Here is a 12,658-nt window from a genome sequence, read left to right on the forward strand (position 1 = left end):
ACAGTGTAGTATCGTTTGGTACATTTTAGTTTCTAGTATTAAACCATTATAATTAAACGGTTGGTGTATTTGTTTTAAATTCTGGATATGTTGTTGATGATCCTGCTCAGATAGCAAACAAACTGAATCAGTATTTTGCATCTAAATTCACACATGAGGAGTTATTAAGTTTTGAAAATGCCAGGTTATCAAATTGTAGCACAGTGCTTAATGATTTTGTAATAACTGAGAGCAAAGTGGAGGAGAAATTGTTTAAGTTAAACCTTGATTTTTTTTTTTTTTTTTTTTTTTTTTTTTGATTTGGTAGTTGTTGGCGCATTGGCTTCTGTGGCCATATTGCACCTCCCAAGGTTTTTGCAGTACTTTGATCCAAGCCCGAGGCGGGAATCGAACCCGCGACCTTGGGGTTGCCGGGCAGGTACTTTACCCACTCGGCTAGCCCGGTCGGCTAAGTTAAACCTAAGAAAGGCACCAGGGGTGGATGGGATCTATCCAGTTATATTAAAGGAGGTGGCAAAGGAAGTAAGCAAACCCTTAGCCATAATTATGAGAGCATCCTTGGACTCAGGTGAGGTCCTCACGGACTGGAGATGTGCAAATGTATCCCCAATTCACAAAGGGGGATCGAAGGGGGACACAAGTAATTACAGACCAGTAAGTTTAACTAACTGGTCTGTAATAATAGCGAAAGACTTGTCTGACAGATTTGATTTGTTATTATGATGTGGATACAAAGGAACTGGATGCAAAAAATAAATTTCATATCATATACTTGGATTTAAGGAAAGCTTTTGACACTGTTGCACATTGAAGACTACTGTACAAATTGGAGCAGAATGGTATTAAGGGTAAATTGCTACAATGGTTAAAAGGATGGTTGAGTGGGAGAAGACAAAGGGTGGTAATCAATGGGTGCTGCTCTTTGTGGAATCCCACAGGGTTCAGTGTTGGGTCCACTGTAGTTTTGTATATCTATCAATGATATTGATGAAGGTATATCAGGCTTAGTGTAGAAGTTTGCAGATGATACAAAGGTTGGCAGGGTCGTTAATGACAGTAATGGCAGTGTTCTACTGCAACAGGATCTAGAAAATTTGGGCAGATGGGCTGGGAAGTGGCAACTGAAGTTTAACCTCGAAAAATGCATATGGGTATAAGTAACCCCAGAGAAATGTACCAACTGTGTGGTGCTACACTTAAGTTGGTAGAAAATGAAAAAGACCTGGGAGTAATTGTGCAATCAGATATGAAATTTTCTGAGCAATGCAGACAGACTGCCAGGGCAGGTCATGGGGTTTTGTCAATGATATATAGGAATTTTGCCAACAGGGAAAAGGAGGTGATTGTCCCTCTGTATAAGGCAATGGTCAGGCCATGCCTTGAGTACAGGTCTGGAGGCTTCATTTTAGGACGGATGTAGATTTGCTTGAGCGTGTACAGAGAAGAGCAACAAGCAACAAGATTGGTGAGGGGAGTGAAGGGATCCTGTTATCAATAGGGTCTTTTCTGCAAATTTCAGCGGCTGGAGACTAGGCACCTGCAAGGTGATCTGATTGAGGTGTATAAGGCCTTGAATGAGTTGAGCATGCTGAATTCTGATGGGATTCTTCCACTTGTTCAGATTACGAACCTAAGGGTGCATAAATTCTAATTGAGGAAAGGCAGTTTAGGATAGATGTGTGGAAGTTTGCCTTTAGCCAACAGGTGGTTAATTGTTGGAACAAACTTCCATCTGTCGTTGTGGAAGTTGATAGGTTAAATAAATTTAAGGAGGAACTGGACAAACATTTAGAGGGAATGGTTGTGTGAATTTTTTTATTTTTGGCTGATGCTGCATAAGCTCATACACTTGCTTTCTTGCATCACATGCCACTACTACTACTACTGCAAGTAATTATAGACCAATAGTTCATCTTCTGTTCCAGGGAAAGTGATGGAGTCACTGTTCAACAAAGCAATGCAGTAATAGCATTTTCTTAGTAGAAGGAATATGATGCAAGAAAGCTAGCTTATATAGCATCAGTCAAAAAAAAACCCACTTCCCATTTCACACCAAATGCTTCTTTAGTTCTGCCTTGAACTTATTTAAGTTGTCAACCACTACAGCATATTAGAAGTTTGTTCCGTCAACCACCTGCTGGCTTAAGACAAATTTCCGCATATCTATTCTACAATTGACTCTCCTCAATATGAATTTATGTCCCCTCAGGTGAGTAATCTGAGCAAGAGGTAGAATCCCATCAGGATTGAGATTGCTCAAACTATTCAAGGCCTTCTACACCTCAATTCTATTGCCTCACAGGTGCTAGTTTCCAGACACTGCATTTGCAGTACTTAAAGCCTTTCTTGGTAAACAGTAATCCTTTGTTCCACTCGCCAATCTCGTTGCCCTTCTCTGTACTCGTTCCAGCAGCTCTACATCCTTCCTAAAATGCGGCCTCTAGACCTGTATGTAGTACTCAAGGTGTAGTACCCTGCCAAATTCATGTATATCATTGACAAGTCACCATGCACTATTCTTGGAGCCTATCTACACTGCTCAGAAAACTTCATACCTGAATATACAATTACCCCCAGGGCTCTTTCATTCTCCACTTCCCTCAGTGAAGTAGCACCCAGTTGGTACGTTACTACCCATATGCAGTACTTTACATTTGTCAATGTTAAACCTCAGTTGCCCCCTTTCAGCCCATCTGCTGAAATTTTCCAGATCCCGTTGCAGTAGTATACTGCAACGGGATCTGGATGTCATTAATAACCTTGCCAACCTTCGTATCGCCTGCAAATTTGCACATTAAAGCTGATATACCCTCATTAATATCATTGAAAAATACAGCAAACAACAATGGGCCCAACAGCAAACCCTAGGGGAATCTGAGGATCAAGACAAGACTACAGTGATAGGTCAGACACAGCATGGGTTTGTTAAGGGGAAGAATCTTGTGTGGTCAGTTTATTTGGATGCTATGATGAGGTCCCAAAGGAAAAGGATTCAGAAAATAATTTTGATATCATATACTTGGATTTTAGGTAAGCTTTTCATTCTGTTGCACATTAAAGACTGCTGTGAAATTGGTGCAGTATAGCATTAAGGGCATGTTGCTGCTATGGATAAAGGGATGGTTAAATGTGAGAAGACTCTCCTTTGTATTATAATATGTTTTCTTTGTAAAATTACCTTTTTGTAAATAATTGTTCAATTTTCCCAAGTTTGGGAAACTGTAAGCCCCTGGCTTTATGGCCGTGAAGGGTAATAAAGATTATCTCTCTCTAAGACAGTGGTAATCAATGGATACTGCTTTGTAAACTGAAGTCCTTAGTGGAGTTTCCCACGGTTCAGTATTAGGCCCATTGTAGTTTTCTATATTCATTGATATTGAGGTAGGTATCTCAGGCTTAATGTCCAAGTTCACAAATGATATAAAAGGTGGCAAGGTTGATAATGACAGTAACGACAGTACAATACTGCAACAGGATGTAGAAAAGTTGGGTAGGTGGGCTTAGAAGTAGCAATTGAAGTTTAACATTGAAAAATGCAATGTATTACATATGGGTAGCAATAACCCCAGAGTTACGTACTGTGTGGTTCTACTCTCAGAGTAGTGGAGAATGAAAACAATTTGGGATAATGGTGCAGTTAGATACATAGTTTTCTGAGGAGTGCAGCCAGATCATCTAATGGGGTCTTTTCAATGATAAATAGGAATTCTGTAGCAGGGATAAGGAGGGGATTATCCCAATGAATAACACAATGGTAAGGCCATACCTTGAGTACTGCATTCAGGTCTGGGGGGGGGCTCCATTTAGGATGGATGTATAGCTGCTGGAATGAGTACACAGAAGGGCAAGACTGGTGAGGGGATCAAAGGGTTGCTCTTACCAAGAAAATTCTTTCTATCCTTACCAAGAAAATTCTTTCTTGGTAAGGATTAAAGGGTCAATCCTGTCTTACCAAGAAAGGATTAACTTCTGAAAATTGCAGCATCTGGAGACCAGTCACTTGTGAAGTCATCTGATCTGATTGAGGTGTTTAAAGCCTTGAATGGTTGGAGCAAGCTCAATGATGATGGGATTCTTCCTCTTGCTCAGATTACACACTTCAGGGGTCAAAAATTCAAACTTAGGATAGAGAGTTGTAAAATAGATGTGTGGATATTTGTCTTTAGCCAGCAAGTGGTTGATTGTTGGGACAAACTTCCATCTGCTGTGGAAGTTGATAGTTTAAATAAATTGAAGGCAGAACTGGAAAAATATTTTGAGCGAATGAATAGGTGAAATGGGAAGGTTTTTTTTTGTTTTTTTTTGGCTGATGCTGTATAAGCTTTCTTCCTTGTCATATGCCAATACTAATGTAATGGTAATTTCTACATTTGAATGTAGATAACAAAATACTTATCCACTTTGTTAGCAATCTGTGCAGGATTTTCAATAGTTGAACTACTGATATTAACCCATTGACGCCTATAAAAAAACTACTTATCAAAACTCATTTCACTTAATATTATGGTGAGATTATAGGTCAAGGAAACAAACAAACCCAAAATTTCAAAATAAATTATTTATTTTTTCAGAAAAACAGTCGTCTCCAAATGGGGACATTTGGCAGATAACTGGTACTTTTTGAAGCAGCCTTTTTCAATGCACATTGTTTTCTGACAGTTCTTACATGACTACCTAGCTTTCCAATGAAAACACATTTTAATTGTCTATAAACGTTTTCTGGAAAGTGATGGCTTTCGCTAATTTTCATTGAACTTCCGGCTTTTCGCTTCTTATTGCTTCTGGTTGATGCAGCACCTTTCAAATAACTACGTACGATGTTTTGATGAAAATCTAATTGATTCTTTTTTATCTCTGCTGTCATTTGGTGCAACTTCATCACATTAGTGATGATCATATCTAACATGTATCTAAACAGGATACACCACCATTTCTTGCCTCTTACTGCTCTCCTGTATAAAGATATGCATTGGTCATGGATATCTACGCCACCCATTCCACCATTGTAGGATGGAAATTAGCATTACCATTAGAAGAGGCATATGATGCAAGAAAGCAAGCTTATGCAGCATCAGCCAAAAAAAAAAAATGGTTCCCATTTCATCCCTTCGTTCATTCAAAATACCTGTGCAGCTCAGCCTTAAATTAATGTAGGCTACTAACTTCCACAACAGAGGATGGAAGTCTAACCAACTACCCGCTGGCTAAAGGCAAACTTCTGCACATGTATACTACATGTCTTTCCTCAATCTGAATTTATGCCCTCAGGTGATTATTCTGAGCAAGAGAAAGAATCCCATCAGCATTGAGCATGCTCAAACCATTCAAGGCATTATACACCTCAATCATATCACCTGACAGGTACCTAGTCTCCAAACACTATAATTTTCAAAACTTAAGCCTTTCTTCGTAAGAGCAACCCTTTGTTCCATTCGCTAATCTCGTTGCCCTTCTCTGTACTCTTTCAACAGCTCTACTCTTAAAATGAGGCCTCCAGACCTGTATACAGTACTCAAGATGTGGCCTGACCACTGCCTTACACAAAGGGATAATCACCTCCTTATCCTTGCTAGAAAAAATTCCTGTACATCAATGACAAGACACAATGAGCTACTCTTGCAGACCATCTGCACTGCTAAGAAAACTTCATATCGGCCTACACAATTACCCCCCAGGTCCTTTTTGGTCTCTACCACTATCAGTGTAGTACCACAGAGTTGATACGTCACTCTGCAGTTATTGCTTCCCATATGTATTACTTTACATTTGACAATGTCAAACTCAGCCCATCTGCTCGACTTTTCTAGATCCTGTTGCTACAGCGTACTGTTAATAGTGCCCTTAATAACCCTGCCGACCTTTGTATCGTCTGAAAACTTGGACATTAAGCTTGATATACCATCATCAATATCTTAAATACAGAAAACAACAATGGACCCATCACTGAAACATGAGGTACTCCACTAATAACATTAGTCCTAGATGAGCAGTGTCCATTGATTACTACTCCCTGTCTTATCATACTCAACCATCCCTTCATCCATAGCAGTAATTTGCCCCCAAAGCAACAACGCTGCTTCAATTTGTTCAGCAGTCTTCCATTTGGAACAGTATCAAAAGCCTTTATAAGATCCATATATATGATATGTAATCAGTTCCTTTGTGACCACATCATAGTATCCAATCAAATTGGACAGGCAAGACTTTCCCTTCAAAAAACCACTGTGTCCGAACTAAAACTGAACTCTTGTCTAGACGATCCTGCAGTGCTTCTTTAACCAGTGCTTCCATTAATTTTCCTGGAACAGAAGTTAAACTAACAGGTCTATAATTACTTGTGTCACCTTTTGATCCTCCTCTGTGAATTGGGGTCACATTTGCACAACCAAACTCCTAGCATTGGTGTACATGCAAGTATACATGCACCTGTTCCTATTCTTATCTACCCTAACACAACCCATGTGTTTACTTGTACCACAATGACTCCCAACAATTTGTAATACCCTGCATCTTGTTTTCCAGGCTGCTGCTTATTCCAATAGAATCAGTGCAAGAATCACTTTCACCTCTGCCAGTGGCTACTGTTAATCTATTAGTCCTTGTATTCCCCCAAGGTAGCAGTTTTTCGACCCACCTAACACCGCCTCGATAGCATTAGCAAATATTCTTGCACCCTTTCTATTTAAGTGTATCCCATCCCTATAGATGTAGTCTCTCCTGTTAACAAATACAGACGAGGCTGAAAAAAATTCTACCCCTTTGAGCCTTGCACAAAATTTCCAGGGTACAATTGATCGACAAGGCTCTCATCATATACTCCCTCCTATCGTGTTTGGGCAGAATTGCAGACACTCAATTCAACCCTAATTCACGGCTTTTTTTCAACAGTGACCTCTACATGTTAAGTAATTCCGCAATCTCCTACTCTTAATATCATTAGTGCCAACATGTACAACAATACCACCTTTTTTGCCCTTTAAAGATGATATCCGCTCTACGTAATCAACCTTTGCCCTTGGCAGACATACCCTGGTCCTGTTCCACCTATCCTTTTTACATAGCATATTCCCCGTTTCCCTGACAATAGAGTTAACAACAAATGTTCCTGTGGGACCAGTGCATTCTGCCTTAGGGGTTGCCGCTGTGTTGCGTGATGATCAAGTGCAAGCTCTGGCATTGATATGGGCAGCTGAGATCTTGATGGGCCCCTCAAATTTAGATCCTTCGAGGGAATCCACCCTGTCCTATAACAACGCTGAGTTGTCGCCCGATTTCCTCACACTCGTTACATCGCACAAACACACAAAGACATCCCCTTGGCGATATCATGTCCCATAACTGATTGCTCCAGAAACATCAAGCAAGCAGTGCATTTTAAAAGGCTGTGATTCAGAGGGCAACTGTCCCCTCGGTTCTCCCCTGAATCACAGCACTCCATTTAGCTTTAGCCTTTTGCTTTGCTGCTGTGGTCTGAGTCATGATTTTGATTCACTTTCAATAAAATTTCAATTTCAGTACAAAATTATAACCCTAAACTTGTATCCCAAAACAGTTATAACATTATATATCTATATATATTTTTCAGTATCGAGTATTATCTAAGAGTTCCATTTATATAATTCCGTATCAAGTTATGTATTAACTATGTTAATGCTTGTAAAATCTAAGTCGTTATATGTATTTAGTTAAAAAGTACAATTTAATTGACAATGAAGTTTAACAAGATTAATAAATTTTACTGATTAATTAATATTATATACTATACTATACTAAGCTAACACTATCTAGTTGAGGATATAACGTATCGTGTAACAATGGTGGCAAGTTAAGAATGGTAAATCTACGGACACTTAAGTATTAATTAACTTCCGCAATCTCACTGTCTCAATTCAGAATAAACCAAGGATCTTGACTAGGTCTATAAGCTACTTATAGAAAATAATTTAATAGAACAATTAGTCAATAAAGCGACTAAATATAGCTAAAAAACTTCCCATTCAGCAGCTCTGCAAAATTTGTAAAACACGTGGATTGGATACCCTTACCAATACTATGTAATAACCTACAAAATCTCTATCTAAGTTAAAATTTAAACTAAGTATCGTAACTAGGAATATAAAGCTACTCTAGAAAATAAGTTAATATGCCAATTTAACTTAATAAAACAGAAAAAACTTCTATTTTCCGGAGCCATAAAAACTTCGCCTGCACAAGGCTACTCTCATTCCCAAAATGTTGCAGGTTGTTCTCTATTGACCTTAGCTTTTGCAGTTTTTGACCAACATTTTACATATTCTAATGGTTCAACAAAATCATAATTGGTAAGAATAGAACATACGTTCTTATCTTTCCATTTTATACATAATCTGCCATTGATGACATCAAATCTAGTCATAAAACTGAGAATGAGGGTAGCCTTGTGCAGGTGAAGTTTTTACTGCTCCTGGAATAGAGAAGTTTTTTCTGTTTTATTAGATTAAATTGGCATATTAACTTATTTTCTAGAGTAGCTTTATATTCCTAGTTAAGATACTTAGTTTAAAGTTTAACTTAAATAGAGATTTTGTAGGTATTACTTAGTACTGGTAAGGGTATCAAATCCACGTGTTACAAGTTGCTCTGCTGAACGAGAAGATTTTTAGCCATATTTAGCGCTTTATTGACCAATTGTTATATTAAATTATTTTCTATAAGTAGCTTAAGACCTAGTCAGGACCTTAGTTTATTCTCAATTGAGACAGCGAGATTTGGAAGTTAATTAATACTTAAGTGTCTGTAGATTTACCATTCATAACTTGCAGCCATTGTTAAACGATATGTTATATCCCGAACTAGATAGCGTTAGCTTAGTATAATATATAATATTGTCAATTCATCAGTAAAATCTATTAATCTTGTTAAACTTCATTGTCAATTTAATTGTACTTTTTAACTAAATACAGTGAACCCCCACTATTCGCAGTATCTGTTTTCGCGGTCGCTGATTTAATATAAAATGAAACCTAAAAAAAAATGTGAATTTTAAAGTGCCTTGAACATTTTCTGCCATAAAAAAACATGGGCGTGGCTAAAATTATCTTTCCCGGTTAAAGCAGTGCTCGGTGGGTGGGGGGAGAGGGGTGACAAAATCGCGAGTGTGGATGTTTCTCACTAATCCTTGTTCAGTATCTGATATGCGCTTGTCATGGACGGTTTCGTCATTTGCTTTTAATTTACATGCTTATAAATTGAATAAATTTATCAATTTATAAATTGATATGCTTATAAAAGTGATAAATGTACCGTTTTGCAGTGTAAAACAGACTTTTTCGAGTATGTTAACGGAAGAAAGTGACTTTATTGTGGACAAGTTCTTTCTAACCCGTACAAAAATATGGCTATGAATAACAAGGGAAACGTGAAAAGATCAAAGGTGATGACATTAGCAAATAAAATTGAGTTATTAGACAAAATTTCTAATGGTGAAAGTGTCCCCTCAGTGGCAAAACATTATAAAATCAATGAGTCAACGGTACGATCAATCAAAAAATCGGAAGAAAAAATCCGCTGTAGTGTCCATGAAAATGCCCTAATTGCTTCAAAAATTTGCTCTGTAACTTGTAAGGTTAAATTAGAAAAACTGGGAAAAGCTTTAAATCTGTGGATAGAAGACCAAACTCAAAATAAAATTCCGTTAAGTTCACTCATCATTCGTGAAAAGGCAAAACTCCTTTATCAACACTTTAGCAAAACTGGTGATAGCACTGGCGGGATAAGTTTTTTAGCTAGCAAGAGTGTTGGTTTGAAAGATTTGTTTGAAATTTCTAATATTACATTTAATATTAAACTGTTTCTTATTTTCATTTCGATGCCATATGCTTGCATTTCACTATGTACTGTCTATGTACATAGTCATATTTTGAAGGTACATGTACTGCGAGACTAAGTATGTAATACATACTTAGTCTCGCAGGTCATCCCATTTTGCATTCTTGTAATGCCAAACAACACGAGGTTGGGAATAGCCATGAGATAAAGGTTCCATTGGAGAAGAGACAATCATCAAGTTGTGATCTGAAGTGCCTAAAGGACCTCTCACTTCGACCGTGTACTTAGAAGGGTTGTTTGTGAGAAAAAGATCAAGCATATTGGCTGTATGATTAGGATTATCCGGTATTCTTGTAGTTAAATGAATAATCTGTGCTATGTCATTAGTAATGGCAAAAGCCTCAGCATCTCAACCTGCTGGGTCAGTGTTACTAGAAAATGGAAGCCAGCTGGCGTTGTGACCATTAAAATCACCAAGGAAAATTACCTGACTGTTAAGAAAGTTGGACTGGAGAAAGTCAAGTTGCAAAGAGAGGAAGTCAAAGAGCTCCAAGTGATTAGTGGAGTTGGGAGAACGGTAGAGACAACAGATGAATTTTACACATGGAGGTAGAGAGATTTTAAGCCAGAGAAGATCAAAGAGAGGAGATTCCAAATTGCCAAGTCTCTGACAGGGAATATCAGAACGGACATATGCACAAGTACCACCTTTGAGGCGAAAGGAATCATACAGCAAATAATTTGGGCATCTGAGATGAGCAGTAGTTGAATCAACCGATTCTGTCAGAAAAAGTACATCTGGTTTGGCAGACTGCAAGTGGAAATGGACATCACTGAGATTAGAATTGAGACCACGTATATTTGTGAAATGAATTAGGAAGTGCTCGGGAGGTTTAGACCTTTTCGCATATAAGCTTGCTCTATTAGTTTGACAATTTATGGTGTATTCAATAGTGAGAAAAAGTGGGTGGGACATGCTGTATAAGTAATGAAATTTTTGGATATGGCATACATCGATCTCTTAACGTGGCATTATAAATGCACGAGGCACCCAAGTCCTCGTCCAGTGATCAATACATTCTTTGCCAACCGGGCTAGCCGGGTAGGTAAAGTGCCTGCCTGGCAACCCAAAGGTTGCTTGTTCGATTCCTGCCCCTCGGGCTGGATATCACGATGGTGCCGAACCAACCGGTTGGTTGGATACCCCGGCCACAATACACGAAGGAAGCAAGAAAAAACTTGTTTCTTCGTGTATTGATCACATCATACGAAATAAATAAATACATTCTTTCTTTAGGAAGGTTGTGATATCCTGTCAAGAGCAATATTGCAATAAAACTTTGCATTTCTTTGTTGGTGATAGTACATTCATTATTGTTTTTTTTTTTTCGAGCATATATTATCGTTTGATGACAATATAGTCAATGACTTCATCACTAAAAAGTTTTTTGAACATTTTGGATTCACTATAAGCACAAATAAAACAATATAGCAAAGCCTAACGTGCCCGTTGGAGGACAGTAAGATATAAACAAAATAAAAAAAAAATGTAATAAAAGAAATTTTGTTCATACATACAGCATATATTGTGTCCCTAAATTTGATTGTAAAACAAAGACAATTAAAAAACACTGTATTAAAAAAAATTTGATAATTTCCATGGGTCACTATAGAAATAAATCAACCTCTTGCAATGGTTACAAGATCGATACTAAAGACATCTGGCACTGACAGTGGTATATGAATCATTTCTTATATTTATAGTTAATATAGAGAAATATTTTATGGAATTGCGACAGTTTCAAAATAATATTTTGAATTAGCATTCATATAAGAGTACGGCCAGTGCTAGGGGGCTAAGAGGACCAATATGATTCAGCCTTTCCTTCTTGTGTTTATGTAAGTAGTCTTTCCTGGTTTTCGTTACATCCTGTGCCAAAGATTTCTTATAATCTGCCCAAGCTTTCTTACCTCCTTTGTGACTTGTTTAAAGACTAGTTTATATCTACCGTACGCTTGTGTAATCTACCGTAGATGTGAGTAGTCTGATTAGTTTATGTGCCATCCATTTAGGCCTATACATTGAACATTTCTTAGTTGGAATGAAAAGCCTAGTAGCTTCTATCATGATTTTCTTGACTCCTTCGCATTTAGAGTTTGCTGATAGTTACATCATATTTGGTCCCACTGTATAGAATCTAAAAACTCTCTGGGGCTCACATCTGGTGTGAGTGTGGGCTTGGCACACCCAGGGTCCTGAGCTGGATATCATCATTCTTCTCTTCCTTGGTGATTCCCTTTTATCTCTCTCTCTCTCTCTCTCTCTCTCTCTCTCGGGGTAGTTCAGAAATTTTTAGTTTTTTTGGCTGGTGCAGCATAAGCCCCAGGCTTCCTTGCACCATATGGCTAATAATAATAATGTAGCCTCAGAGAGTTTTCACCTTTACGAAAGCAAAAACCTTTCTCTTTACCCTTGATGGTAGTTACATCTTATTTAAATCCCACATAAATAGACTGTGATCACTGCCTCCTTGTGATCTGGGGTTTCTTAATGTAGTCACAAAAGAACTGGATGCAGGGAATAACTTTGATATTATATATTTGGATCTTAGAAAGGCTTTTGATACTGTTGCACATGGAAGACTGCTGCACAAATTGGAGCAGTGTGGCATTGGAGGCAAATTGCTGCTATGGATAAAGGGATGGTTGAGTGGCAGAAGACAGAGTGGTAATCAACGGACACTGCTCAACGTGGACTAATGTTATTAGTGGAGTTCATCGGGGTTCAGTGTTGGGTCCGTTGTTGTTTTCTGTATTTATAAATGACATTGATGATGGTATATCACGCTTA

This window comes from Mastigoproctus giganteus, chromosome 3 (genome assembly GCF_048544385.1).
Source record: "Mastigoproctus giganteus isolate SK-2022 chromosome 3, ASM4854438v1, whole genome shotgun sequence".
Taxonomy (NCBI): Eukaryota; Metazoa; Arthropoda; class Arachnida; order Uropygi; family Thelyphonidae; genus Mastigoproctus; species Mastigoproctus giganteus.